Source organism: Lissotriton helveticus, chromosome 2_2 (assembly GCF_964261635.1).
Source record: "Lissotriton helveticus chromosome 2_2, aLisHel1.1, whole genome shotgun sequence".
Classification (NCBI taxonomy): domain Eukaryota; kingdom Metazoa; phylum Chordata; class Amphibia; order Caudata; family Salamandridae; genus Lissotriton; species Lissotriton helveticus.
Genome location: NC_136060.1, coordinates 109,546,831 through 109,559,137, shown reverse-complemented (window position 1 = coordinate 109,559,137; position 12,307 = coordinate 109,546,831). Strand labels below are relative to the sequence as shown.

General features: G+C 40.7%; 1 protein-coding gene across 1 annotated transcript in view; it reads left to right on the top strand.

Annotated features, from left to right (window-relative positions):
- Window positions 1-12,307, top strand: part of CEP135 (centrosomal protein 135) — a 375,473-nt gene that overhangs the window by 272,099 nt on the left and 91,067 nt on the right. The gene's annotated exons all lie outside the window — the stretch shown is intronic.

Sequence of the window (12,307 nt, the reverse complement as noted above, 5' to 3'; positions counted from 1 at the left end):
TTTTTGAAGAGCAAGCCAAGGAAGTGAGAAACGATCAGGCTGAATATGGTCATATTCCCAGGCCCTAGACTAGGTTGAGTTGCAAAATGGTAAAGAGAGGTCATGGGGACCCAGAAGACTAGCATTGTCCTCGTCAGTCCATCAAGAGCACAGGCCTGAACAGTGGTACAGAAACTGGAGAGAGAATAAAATGCTTGACCAAAGATGGGTGCAATGCAAGATTAGTTTACTGATCTGTAATTGGAAATGATACCAAGGGATTTTTGAACTAGGAATGATTTCCAAGGTAGCTAAGGAAGAAAGCCAGTGAAAAAAGTGATACAGGTAGATGATGTACTAAGAAGAAAAGCTGTTTTCGATAAAGTGAGGTTAACTTAGTGAGATGATATCTAATCCTGAGTGATGGCCAGCCGAACAGTCCCTCTGGAAGTGAACATGCTCAAGGGACGATAACCTAAGATCCAATTGTGTGAAAAAGATGCTACTGGCTTCATCGGATCTCTCATTGATACCATATAGATATTGAAAGATATGCATGCCAGGAATGATGCACCCCATCAGTCATGAGGAAGATTGAGGACCTACAGGAACCCATTTTTACAATCTGATAGTGCCCAGAAAGAAGAGCCAAGGACCAATCGCTACCCTGTAGAGGTAGCACAATGACCAGTCAGAGCTCTTGATTGGCTTCATCAATAACCGGCTAGTGAGTCCAGAGTAAACCAGTAAACAAACCTTTTCATTCAGAATACGGAAAGCATTGTCCACCGACTGGATCTTAGCAAATTCTACTGCACCAACAGCAAAAGGCTTATTGACTGTAGAAGGTGCTGAACGAAAAGTCGATTTTGTGGAGTTGTAGTACAGTTTTCAAGAGTTTTACCCAAAATGATAAGCTAGTGAAGGCACAGAACATTTGGAAGGTTATTGGGGTTGAGAAGACCTTTTTGAGCCATAGAGTTATGAAAGTCTTGGCAAATATCCTAACATTACTATCCAGACATGAAAGCGAGCCAGATATTGTTAATTTGATTTTAAATACTCTTGATCCGAAAGGCAGGAGTCGAATCACAAATGTAGTTGTATTATTTTACTGCGTTGGAGAATATAAAGTGACTGCATAATGGGTTAAATAGAGGAGACTGCTTGTTTTCAGAAATATTTACTCCACAGAGTGCTCTTTCTTCGAGGGAATGTGAGCTCCGATACACTGTGCCAACACTAAAGGATAGTCTAACAGTGAAAGCACCAGAGAAAAATCTGGCTGATCATTTTTTGTATTGAGAAATTAGTATTCAGACATCCTTGTATATAACAATAACCCTTTTTAATTACAAGTCACTTTATTGTCACTTAATTCTATATGTCTGGTTATGGTTACTTATTTGGAGGTACCTCTATCACTTATTTCCTAAATGCCACTCAGTGAATCAAAGTGCGTTGAGATATATGTTTCTTTTCCATCATAATCAAAATAAATAACATGGTTTGGCTGAATTGAGTTTGATGAAAAGCAATAATTGAGCTATTTTGTGTTTTAATTAATTTATGACAGGTGTGTTCTGCCTCTTTATCATCTCTTTCCCTCTTGATTAAATCCACACAGAATAATTTTCTGATAATATGAAATTGTTTTAAAAAATGAGTTCCATGTGTACACTTGTTATAAGTTGAACCTACAGACACCTATTGTGCCACCCACAGAGTGTGCCTGTAAAACATGGCTTTAGGCCTACCCCGTGTAGATTGACTGCAGCTGCCTAAAAAGCTGCTGTCAAAATCACCACTTTTGACTGGTTGGAAACCCTGCTTATATATATTAATAAGTTACCCCTAACTAAACCTTGTTGCCAACAAAGGCATGTTCCTGATAGTTAAAAGTCGAACTTGTGTGAAATTAAAGTTGGCATGTTCCTTCACTATCGTTATAATTAGCTCCTAAAAGCTATTATTCACTGGCAGAGCTGTGGCTGGATCCTAGCAGACCCTTTGCTCCCCCAACCCGGCTGGCACCAAACCGGGTGGAAGGGCAGAAATGGTTCAAGGCCAGGGAAATGGAACAACATAAAGATAAGTGGGTTGTCATTCTACCATTATCTAGGTAGGTCAGTGAGGTTACAGCTAAGGAAAGAGCACCAATGGTGCCCAGTAAGGCACTCCACGCAGTCCTCAACTGTAAAAATGAGACTATCCCTAGAACTGGTTTGGAGGGGGCAAAGGGGATTGCTCATTTCCCTGGTCACACCTCTGGGTGAACACAAGAGCTCTGCACAAGAGATTAAGGGTTTCCCCATCTTTGATTTTAGGAGTGAGGGGCTCTCTGGGACTATCTGCATTAGGAATATCAAGAACTGCTGAAAAAGTGAGTTAGAATGTTCCCAGGAACTTTTACCCCATTGGTTAAGGAGGACGCTGAAGTCACTCCACCGACTAGCTGGTTAAAACCATAAATATGGCCCCCTCCTCAGAAATCTCTCTGTACTTATGGAAGATCAGAAGGGGACTGTACCCTGCTTACTGTAACCTAAAGGAGCCCTGAAGGACTGGACATTCTCTCTCTTGCACCCAGGACAAAGAACTGGACTCCTAGGGTGAGCAGGCTAGTCTCCTGTGTGGCTACCGGGACTCAACCAGCTGCAAGATGTCTTTTTTACTGAAGTGACCCTTTGATCACTATCAGTCGGACCTGAATTGGTCCATGTTGGTGGCCTCTCCTAAGTGTTGGCCTTGTGGTTCTGGGGGCCTTAGAAGTGACGCAGAAGAGCAGCTCCAGAAACCCTGAACAACTGGGACCTTTTTTGGGATGTCCAAGACCTGCATAGTCGTCAGGGGGGACATGGTGCCAAAGGTGTCCGATTTCAATGCCTGTTCCTCGGATATAGATTCAGCTTTGTCACTCTGGCGGACTTTGAGCCCCATAAAAAAGGCTAATTCAGAACATAAAATCTTTGACCCAGTCTACTGCTTCAATGGACTATCATTGGCACTTAGTGCTTTTTTGTGCTATTTTTAATTAAAACTTTAAATATTCATCTCACTGATTCCCTTTATTGGATTTTTGTCATTTTGTGTATTACATTTCTAGTTCAGTTTGGGATTTTTCTTGTTTGGCGTATTGACTTTATTACTGTGTTAGTACTGCAGAAATACTTTACACCTTCCCCTAAGTTAAGCTGCCCTAGTTACCACGGGGTGGGCTCAGGTTCATTTTGTGACTTTTTGGGGTGCACCCTGACAAGATAGTGTTAATATTCCTTGAAGTGGGAGACCCCACGCCCCAAATAATAATCCACTTTCTTACGCATGGGTGCTACAGATTGTCAGGGGTGAATGGTCGACATTAGTATGGGGCTCTGTCGTCATTCATGGATGTGATCCACGAGTTTCTCAGAAAATGTGTAGGCTTCCCTTATGGTTATGCCTAGGGTTTCCTGTTTTTTGTAGAATTACAGAGGGTATTAATCAATGTTTTCACAAATTCTTAAAATCAGCGGATAAGAGTGTTTATGCAGTTTGGCACCTCAAAACTTTGCCGGAGACTATTTTCCCTTTGTTTACAAATAAACAATGCCTTTAATACAGTTTTTGTCTTGCAGCTCTTTTCTCTTCCAGAGCTCCTCTATCTCTCTATGAGGCCCCTTTCCTAAAGGCCTTCTCTAACAGAGCCCTTTTTTCGGTGTTGCTCAGTACGCTCAGAGCACTGTTCCCCAGGGGTGATGGCTCCATCAGCTGTTTCAAAAACAGGGATAAAGTGGGGAGGCACAAAAGGTTTCTATTGTTACAAAGTCCCCCAAGTCCGCACAATCATTGTTCTCCTATTCTTGAATAGGTTACCTTATCTCTATATAGCAGCATTTCCATTAAAACTAGTGGGTATATTGGGCCATATTGATGCAGGGAAATTTGGTGCCAAACAAAGTTTAAATGAAATTTACCTTATTTACACCTGCCAGGAATTTGTGGCAGGCGTATGCTCACTTAAGTTTGTTGAGATCTCTGTCACGAATGCTGTGTCCCCTGCACCTGTAAATGTCACTCGGAGAGTGACAAGTGGGGGATTCAAGGTGCGGTTAGCCTTTAAAGTTTGTGAAAGCCCACAAACATGGCTGTTTGCATTCACAAATTGGTTTCCTTCCCTTTTCCACCCTGAAAACCAATGTAGATTCCTTCCAGCCACAGGTGGCATACCTACCCTTTCAGGGTGGCAAAGGGAACTGATCACTCCCAGATTTGCATAGGAAGGGCTTCCTCTACGGTGGAATAATATTTATTTGCATTTCCCCAGGTGATTTTACACATCCATTTTGGAGTTCTTCTCTATGGAGAACTCCGCACAGCAGAAATAACATCAAGCTGGGAATGTCAGACAACCTTCCCAGGAATACACATAGAAACCTGCGCCTGGCGCAGTGCTCCATGCGTATTCCTGCGAAATGTTTGTGATTTCCAGGAAGGTGGAAAACTGCAAGCGTAGATTTATGCCTTTCTTTCAGAATTTGTTAATTTACCAGCACACTGTAACTGCTATCACATATACCAGTGATATGAATGGTGTATCTCCCGGGATTCATTGGTATGGACCTTTTTCTGAAACTTTACAGTTACTGTCGTATAAGGAAACGTAAAAGACAAATACCTCTAAATTGTCAAGTTTTTTCTTGGAGTGCACTGCTGTAGCTCAGCGGGGCAGCAGTCCTGTTTCTTGACTTATGAAAGGTATTCAGATTTGAAGCTAGCTTACACTGTGTGAATTTGAATTTGGTCTGCACTGATATTCTAGTCTTCATATTGCTACTCACTACGCAGAAACACATTAGCAACGCAACAAAGGGAGAAAACTTCCAGATAAACACACTGAGGAAGCTGAAACCCTTCCTGCCAGTCAATGACTTCAAGCTGGCAGTACAAGCGCTAGTTATCCCTCGGGTGGAGTACGGAAGTGTCTCTCTGTGTGGCCTTCCAAAAGCTACCACAGCACCCCTAAGAGCCTCAGTAAATGCTGCAGAGAGACTCATCACTGGTTCGAAAAGAGGTTCCCATATTTCCCCAGACTTAAAAGCCTTGAATTGGCTACCGCTTGAAGCCAGAATTCACCTAAAAATAGTGTGCATGACGCATAAGGCTATACATCACAAGGCACCCAGCTACCTCGCCCAGAAGTTGACGATCTCTGGTGGGACAAGATCCTCAAGAAGTGCGGAGAACCTGCTACTGAAACCTCAAAGATTCAACAGGAAGAAAACATATAAACAAACCTTCTCTGGGATGGCGCCCAGGATATGGAATACACTTCCCCCAGAAACCAGACTGAATGCTTCTACCGCATCGTTCAAAAAGGAAGTAAAAGCGATTCTCATGGCAAAATTCACCTGATCATAGACTAAAGAAATTCGGAGATCAATTATACCCTTACTAGTAATCCTTACTATCACAAGGGTCCATCTAGACACTTTAGTCACTTTATCTGACCGCGGCCTGATTCAACGGTTATGTTTTTGTTTTTGTTTTTGTACCCTACTGCTTCCCTTTGCACGAGTTGTTATGTATATGTGACTTACCTACATTTATCCATTTGTATAATTAGCCTGACTTAATGTAAAGCGCTGATATCTGCAAGGATCTTGTTCGCGCTCTAAAAGACCTACAAATAAATAAATAAATACATTTCCTGTACTCTGGTTGCACATTTGTTCTGCAAATCTGTGCCTGGAAAATGCTCACCTCAGAATGAGAATGATAACAATTATTCACTGAGGGTTTGCTGAACCAATGTCCTTATCACGGTTGCAGTGCTTGTTCCTGGCTCTCTGCAGCACTGCGACCAACACAGAAGAACGTGGGGCAGTTGTAATGTGAAACTGAAGTCATTTCTACGGTTAGGCTTAGCTTAGTTAGCTTATGATTCTGCGGCCACTGATGTGTAGTGTTACTTCACCTTATCAGTTGTTCTAATGTAGCACAGCTCAACACTGTGCTGCATTTAACCTCTGCTACCTCATTCCTGGTGACAGTCTGAATACTGATCGGCCATTTAATGGTGGCCTGCCTTGTGAAGGAAAATAAACAGCCTCTGACCCTTTAGACGGGAGCCCTGCCTATGGTACTTTGGCATAATCACTGACAGAATATTGAAGTCCAAAATATCGAAGACAAAAATATTGATGTCAAAATATCGATAGTCAAAATATCGACATGCTATCTTTAAAATGTAAGTAACAAAAATATCGAAAAACATATAGATGTAAAAAATATCAATGTCCAAAATATTTTTTTTATATATAAAAAAGTTAAAACAATTATATTATAAAACATTACTTATTTATAATATGCATTAAAAAATATAATAAACAAATTTAAATATAAAATGTAAACGTACATATATAACATTTTATATATAAATGTATATTTACTTTAAAATAATTAATAAACTAATAACTTTAATTTATCTTAAAATATTCTAAATATATAAAAAAAATAACTATTATATATATATATATATATATATGTATGTGTATATATATATATATATATATACACACACCAACATAAAATATCATAATAAAAACATTATGTTATAATATAAAATACCAAATATTTATACATTTTTAAACTTACATTTTGCACGTCATTGTGTGCAAAAACTGGAAAATTATTGAATTGCATAAGGGTAAAAATTGACTATACTGCAACAGTAGGGAAAGTGTTGGATAGCGTATGGGTAAAAATTACTATTCCCACTCCAGAGAGTGCAACAGTAGGGAAAGTGTTGGATATCGTAGGGGGAAAAATTGCTATTCCCACCCCAGTGAGTACAACAGTAGGTGGATAGCGAAGAGTAAAAAATTCCTATTTCCACTCCAGTAAGTGCAACAGTAGGGGAAGTGTTGGATAGCGAAGGGTAAAAATTACTCTTCCCACTCCAGAGAGTGCAACAGTAGGGAAAGTGTTGGATAGCGGGTAGGTAAAAATTACTCTTCCCACTCCAGTGAGTGCAACAGTAGGGAAAGTGTTGGATACCAGAGGGGTAAAAATTACTATTCCCACTCCAGAGAGTGCAACAGTAGGTAAAGTGTTGGATTGCGTAGGGGTAAAAATTACTATTCCCACTCCAGTGAGTGCAACAGTAGGGAAAGTGTTGGATAGCGTAGGAGTAAAAATTACTATTCCCACTCCAGTGAGTGCTACAATACGGAAAGTGTTGGATAGCGGAGGACAAAAAATTACTATTCCCACTCCAGAGAATGCAACATTAGGGAAAGTGTTGGATAGCAGAGAGTTAAAATTATTATTTTCCAAAAATTAAAATATATTTTTTTAAACACCAAATACAATACAAAAATTGTTAATAAAACAAACATTTAAAACATATAAAAATATAAAAAAATTACAAAAGCTTGAAAAATATTTTAATTTTAAAAAGTACTAAACATTAACTACAGACATTCATTCATAAAAGTTTTAGAAAACGTTTTACAAACAAATAACTATATTTAATATAGTTATATTATAATCAAAAAAGTAATTATTAATGATTTTTAAATAAATTACTTCACACCACATTCCCCTCTAAATGCACACACAACTCCTACAAAATTGACATAATTAACATATTTACCAATTAATTATAATTAACAGTTAATATTTAATTAATAATAAATGAATTACCACAAACACTAAAATCGAAATATGAAATAGTATTAAATAAAAATGATGAATTACTTTATTCAAATTAAATTACTTCCCACCCTATTCCCCTATATACCCACAGCCAGCTCCTAACAAAAACACAATTAACATAATTATAAATTAATTAATTAATGTTGATAACCATTTAATAATTAATGAACAAAAAAATAATTATAAATAAAAAGTATTACTTTATTCAAATTAAATTACTTTCCACCCTATTCCCCTAAAAACCCACAACCAGCTCTTAAAAAAACACAATTAACATAATTATCAATTAATTAATTAATACATTTTAATAAACAGTTAATCATAAAAAAGTAATATTAAATACTAATTAATAAAAATGATTAATTACTTTATTAAAATTAAATTACTTCCCAACAGATTTCCCTATAAACCCACAACCCGCTGCAGAACTAAAATACACAAAATGTCATTAACATAAAATTAATCACTTCTAAAAATGTCACACATACATTAAAAAAACAACTATACTTCTACAAAAAATTAGATCACATACTTTTAACATACGTACAAAAAGACAGAGCACTAACATAAATATCGATATTATTAACAACGATATTTTTATAAATGATATTACTCACTTCGATATTACAGAAAACGATATTTCTTACCTTCAAGTCGATATTCTGGTCAACGATATATTTTCAGTCGATATTCTGGCACTTCGATATTAACAACTCGATATTCTGGCACTTCGATATTCAGAACTCGATATTCTGTCTATGCACCCCTTTGGCCAACCTCGCCCCAGAAAAAAGCACACATAAAGGGAAGGGTTCTAGTTGCACCTGGAATCAAAGCTCGTTTGATTTCAGGCAAACAAAAACATAAATGTACTGCGCTTTCCCTTGCCTTGCAAAAACTGCAGGTGTGTGAAAAATGACCAACTCCAGAAAACAAAAGCGATTCATTGCACTGCACATTATAAATGTGCTCTTTACACCATGGACCCCATAAGATTTATAATGGAGTCACCTTGGTCGCTTCCTGACAACTGAACTAAAAGAGATATAGCCACCCTCACACCAGTTCACAGCCTCACCACTAGGACTTTACATGAACATGAAGGCTCACTTCTTGCGATTCCAGAGACTGTTTCGTTGGCACTGCGCACATAAAACATTTCTGGAGACATGTTGACTGCAGAGGATTTATCTTTTGGCCAAGATGTGCCCCTCAAGGTCCTGTTGTCAGGCATGGTCACAGACTGAGGCACGTATCCACATGTTGCTGTTTCTTGGACACTCCCCTAACCCAAGCTCCTGCTGGTCGTGATTCACCTCAATTTTACCCCACACTGTAGCCAAGTGGCTTATCTTTTGAGGCTCATTGCATGGCAGGCTGACTGCCCTGGGGCAAAGTACTCTCTGCAGGTATGCTGTCCTGAAAATGTATTTGTTCTTAAGGACAAATGTATTCATGTATTTCGGAAACTCCATCTCGAAGTGAAGTGAGCGGACATATTCAATTATAAACCAGGCAGCCAGGGAAATTCTTATCTTGAAAGAAAGGGCCTAATTTTTTTTAATTTAAAATTGCTTAAAATAATAACATGCATTTAGTTATTAACATACTGCTAGAAGATTCACAAGTTTAGGGTTTCAGTTTCTGCCTGCACTAACCGTGCTTTGACTCCATCATGTGGCAAAATATGGCATATCAGAATAAATGGAATTGGAAAAGTTTTAAACAGCGGGCTCCTATCAGTATTTCTCAGCTTAAACCAAAATATGGATACCCTATTTATGTATTTTGACGAATTCTGCTTATTTGGCAAAAAAAGCTGAAGGTTTAAGAAGAAACAAGCCACTGCACTTTACCATTTAGATTCCACCATCAATTTCAGCCTTTCTAGGGCACTTAAATAATTGGTGTACTAGCAGCGCCAGGTTCCTCCGCCAACACAGCAGCGATCCCTGTCCTTTCATGGCCATGGAATGAGTTCATACAGGCACCACACAGATGATAAGGGCATCAATCTTCCAAGTCCCCTTCCCTTGCAGTTACAGCTGCCCATGGAGAAGTGTGGCTCACTGGTTAGAGGAGGCAGATCCGGATGCTGAGATCAGACCCGGGACCAGGGTTCAATTCCCGACGCGGCAGGGTCTTGAGCCCAAAATGTCCACGGACTCGGTAATTCTCGCTTCGGTGCCTACTCGAATCACAGGTTCACACTCTGCAACTCTGGGCAATAGCTTGCTTAATCTCCACTACGGCCCCCTGCGGCGGGATGCCTGGCTTTCACCTTGGGGATACCCAGTAGGGGCTATCTCACAGGGAAAAACCAGGACGGGTTCCCAATGCAAAGCGCTTTGAGACCTGGCGGTGATATTGCGCTATATAAAAACCCATCCATCCATCCATCCAATCCACTTTAGTTTGCCCTTAGCATCACATACCCATCCTGTGGGAGGCAGGATCCAACACTCTCCGAGGATGGCAATCCATCATATCCGACGGATGGGTCTTCAGGAATGTCCTTCTGTTGCTTTCTAACCAACCACAGCTTTCTCCCACATTAGAGCTACTCTGAAGAGCTCCTTTCCATCTTGCTGCAAGTGGTGTAAGCTCTACTTTCCAAGGGGCTCTTGAGGGGACGCAGACATAGGAACAGGTTATTACTCCTGCTATATTCTCTTGTGGAAGTTGGAGGCCTCTGTCCTATATAAGATCTTCGCCCTCTGAATTCCCTCCTGCAGAAGGACAGATTCAAAGTGCCAGTGCTGGCCCAGGGTGTCTGTCTTAGATTCTGGAGACTGGGCCATAGCTTTGGACCCTTAGGACGCTTATTTTTATGTAGCTATTCTGCAGTTTCACACAGACTGATGAGACCTAATTAGGTCTCATCGGTGACCTATTGCTTTAGTCCTGAGTACTTACCAGTGGCTGAGAATAATTCGAGCATTCCATTCATCACTTTTTTGTACGCTTCAGTGCGACACCCTAAGTGGGACAGGTATGTTCAGACGTGGGTCCTGTGCAAACTGTACCACTGGAACCAAGCTTTACCTGGCTGGTGAGCCCTAACTAGGGTGAAACATATGGCGGAGTCCAAACAGGTGGTATGGTATGCAAAATATTGATGGACTGGGATGCAGCCCGATTAATTAAGAGTGGCTGAAATAAATTCAAGCATTCCATCCATCACTTGTTTGTGTACTTTAGCACCTCTAGAGTTGGCTGGAGCATCAGGTCATCTGCCTGATTGTAAACAACCTGGCAGGATCTTTAACACCTTCGCTGCGGCGGCAACTCTACCGCAGCGCTAGGGGGCGGGGGGCGGCGCTCCCATGCTTGTGACGGAACCGCTCCGGCATGAGCCTCGGGCGTGCTGTGGCCGTGACGGAGCGGTTCCGTCACGGCCCCGCCCGCTCAATAGAACGCGCCACGCAGGCGCAAAATCAGCGTCGCGCAGGCGCGCCAAGTGGGCCGTGACGGAACCACTCCGTCACCAGCACAGCGCGACCGAGGCTGGTGACGGAGCGGTTCCGTCACCAGCATGGAAGAGGTTAAAAGCCAGGACAGACAATCTCAGCCAGCTGCGCCTGGTAGATCATGAATGGGTATTGCACTCCAAGGTGGCGCTGGGCATCTTACAGCAGTGGGGAGAATTATGGCTGGATCTTATTGCCACCGTCAAGTTCGTACAATGTCAAAACTTCTCATTGGCATTTCCAAGAAAGCTCTTTCTAGGACACAAATTCAGGCTACAGTGGAGCACAGGATTTTTGTACGTCTTTTCGCCTCTGTCTCTTCTGCCCAGAGGTCTGTAGAAGTAACAACCAGACCCAAGTACTCCTAGTGACTTTGGATTGGACGAGGAGAGTGTCGTATCCTGAACTTCCAGGTTTGAGTACCTGTCTTCCTATCAGACTACCTCTTTGGGAAGATCTTCGGTTGCTGCAGCAGGGCAGTATTCTGGACCCGAACCTGTGCAATCTATATCTCCGCGTGAAGATTGAGCGACTTAAGTTGACTGTGTTCGATGTGTCACTTGAGACACCTTACACACCAAACTGTCAGATGTTTTTATTGTTTGTTTTGTCTTCTGCTCAGCAAAGACTTGCAGTGGCCTCTATTTAACATTTTTGTCAGGCTATTTTGCCTTTGCCGGATCAACTGTGATGCAGTTTCTGTTAGGGTTAACACACGGTATCTCCCAAAGTGTATGTGATGCCAGAATGGGACCTTAACTCATGACTTCTGATCCGAGCTGTGCTGCTGGAAGAGGATTTTGATGGACATGCACAAAATAAAATTGTAACTTGGTAGTTGTTAATAATGTGGCTTTTTCGACCTTGGGGTTCCAAGTGACTTTATAGACAACTTGAATTTTGCATTTATCTGTTTGAAAGCACTTGGAGCCAACTGGAGCAAAACTGGTGCAAAACAACCTGTTATTGATAGCTACTCATCTATATTGTGTATAGCATGTTAATTGACAGAATGTTGACAGTACTGATGCACTAGAATTTCCATTCAGAAAAATAGCAAATTGTCTAAGTTCCCTCGGTTTGTTAACGTGGGTAAACTGGGACTAGAACCCAGGTTTCCTGGTTTCTCTAGTGACACTTTAACCACTAATATACCTCTT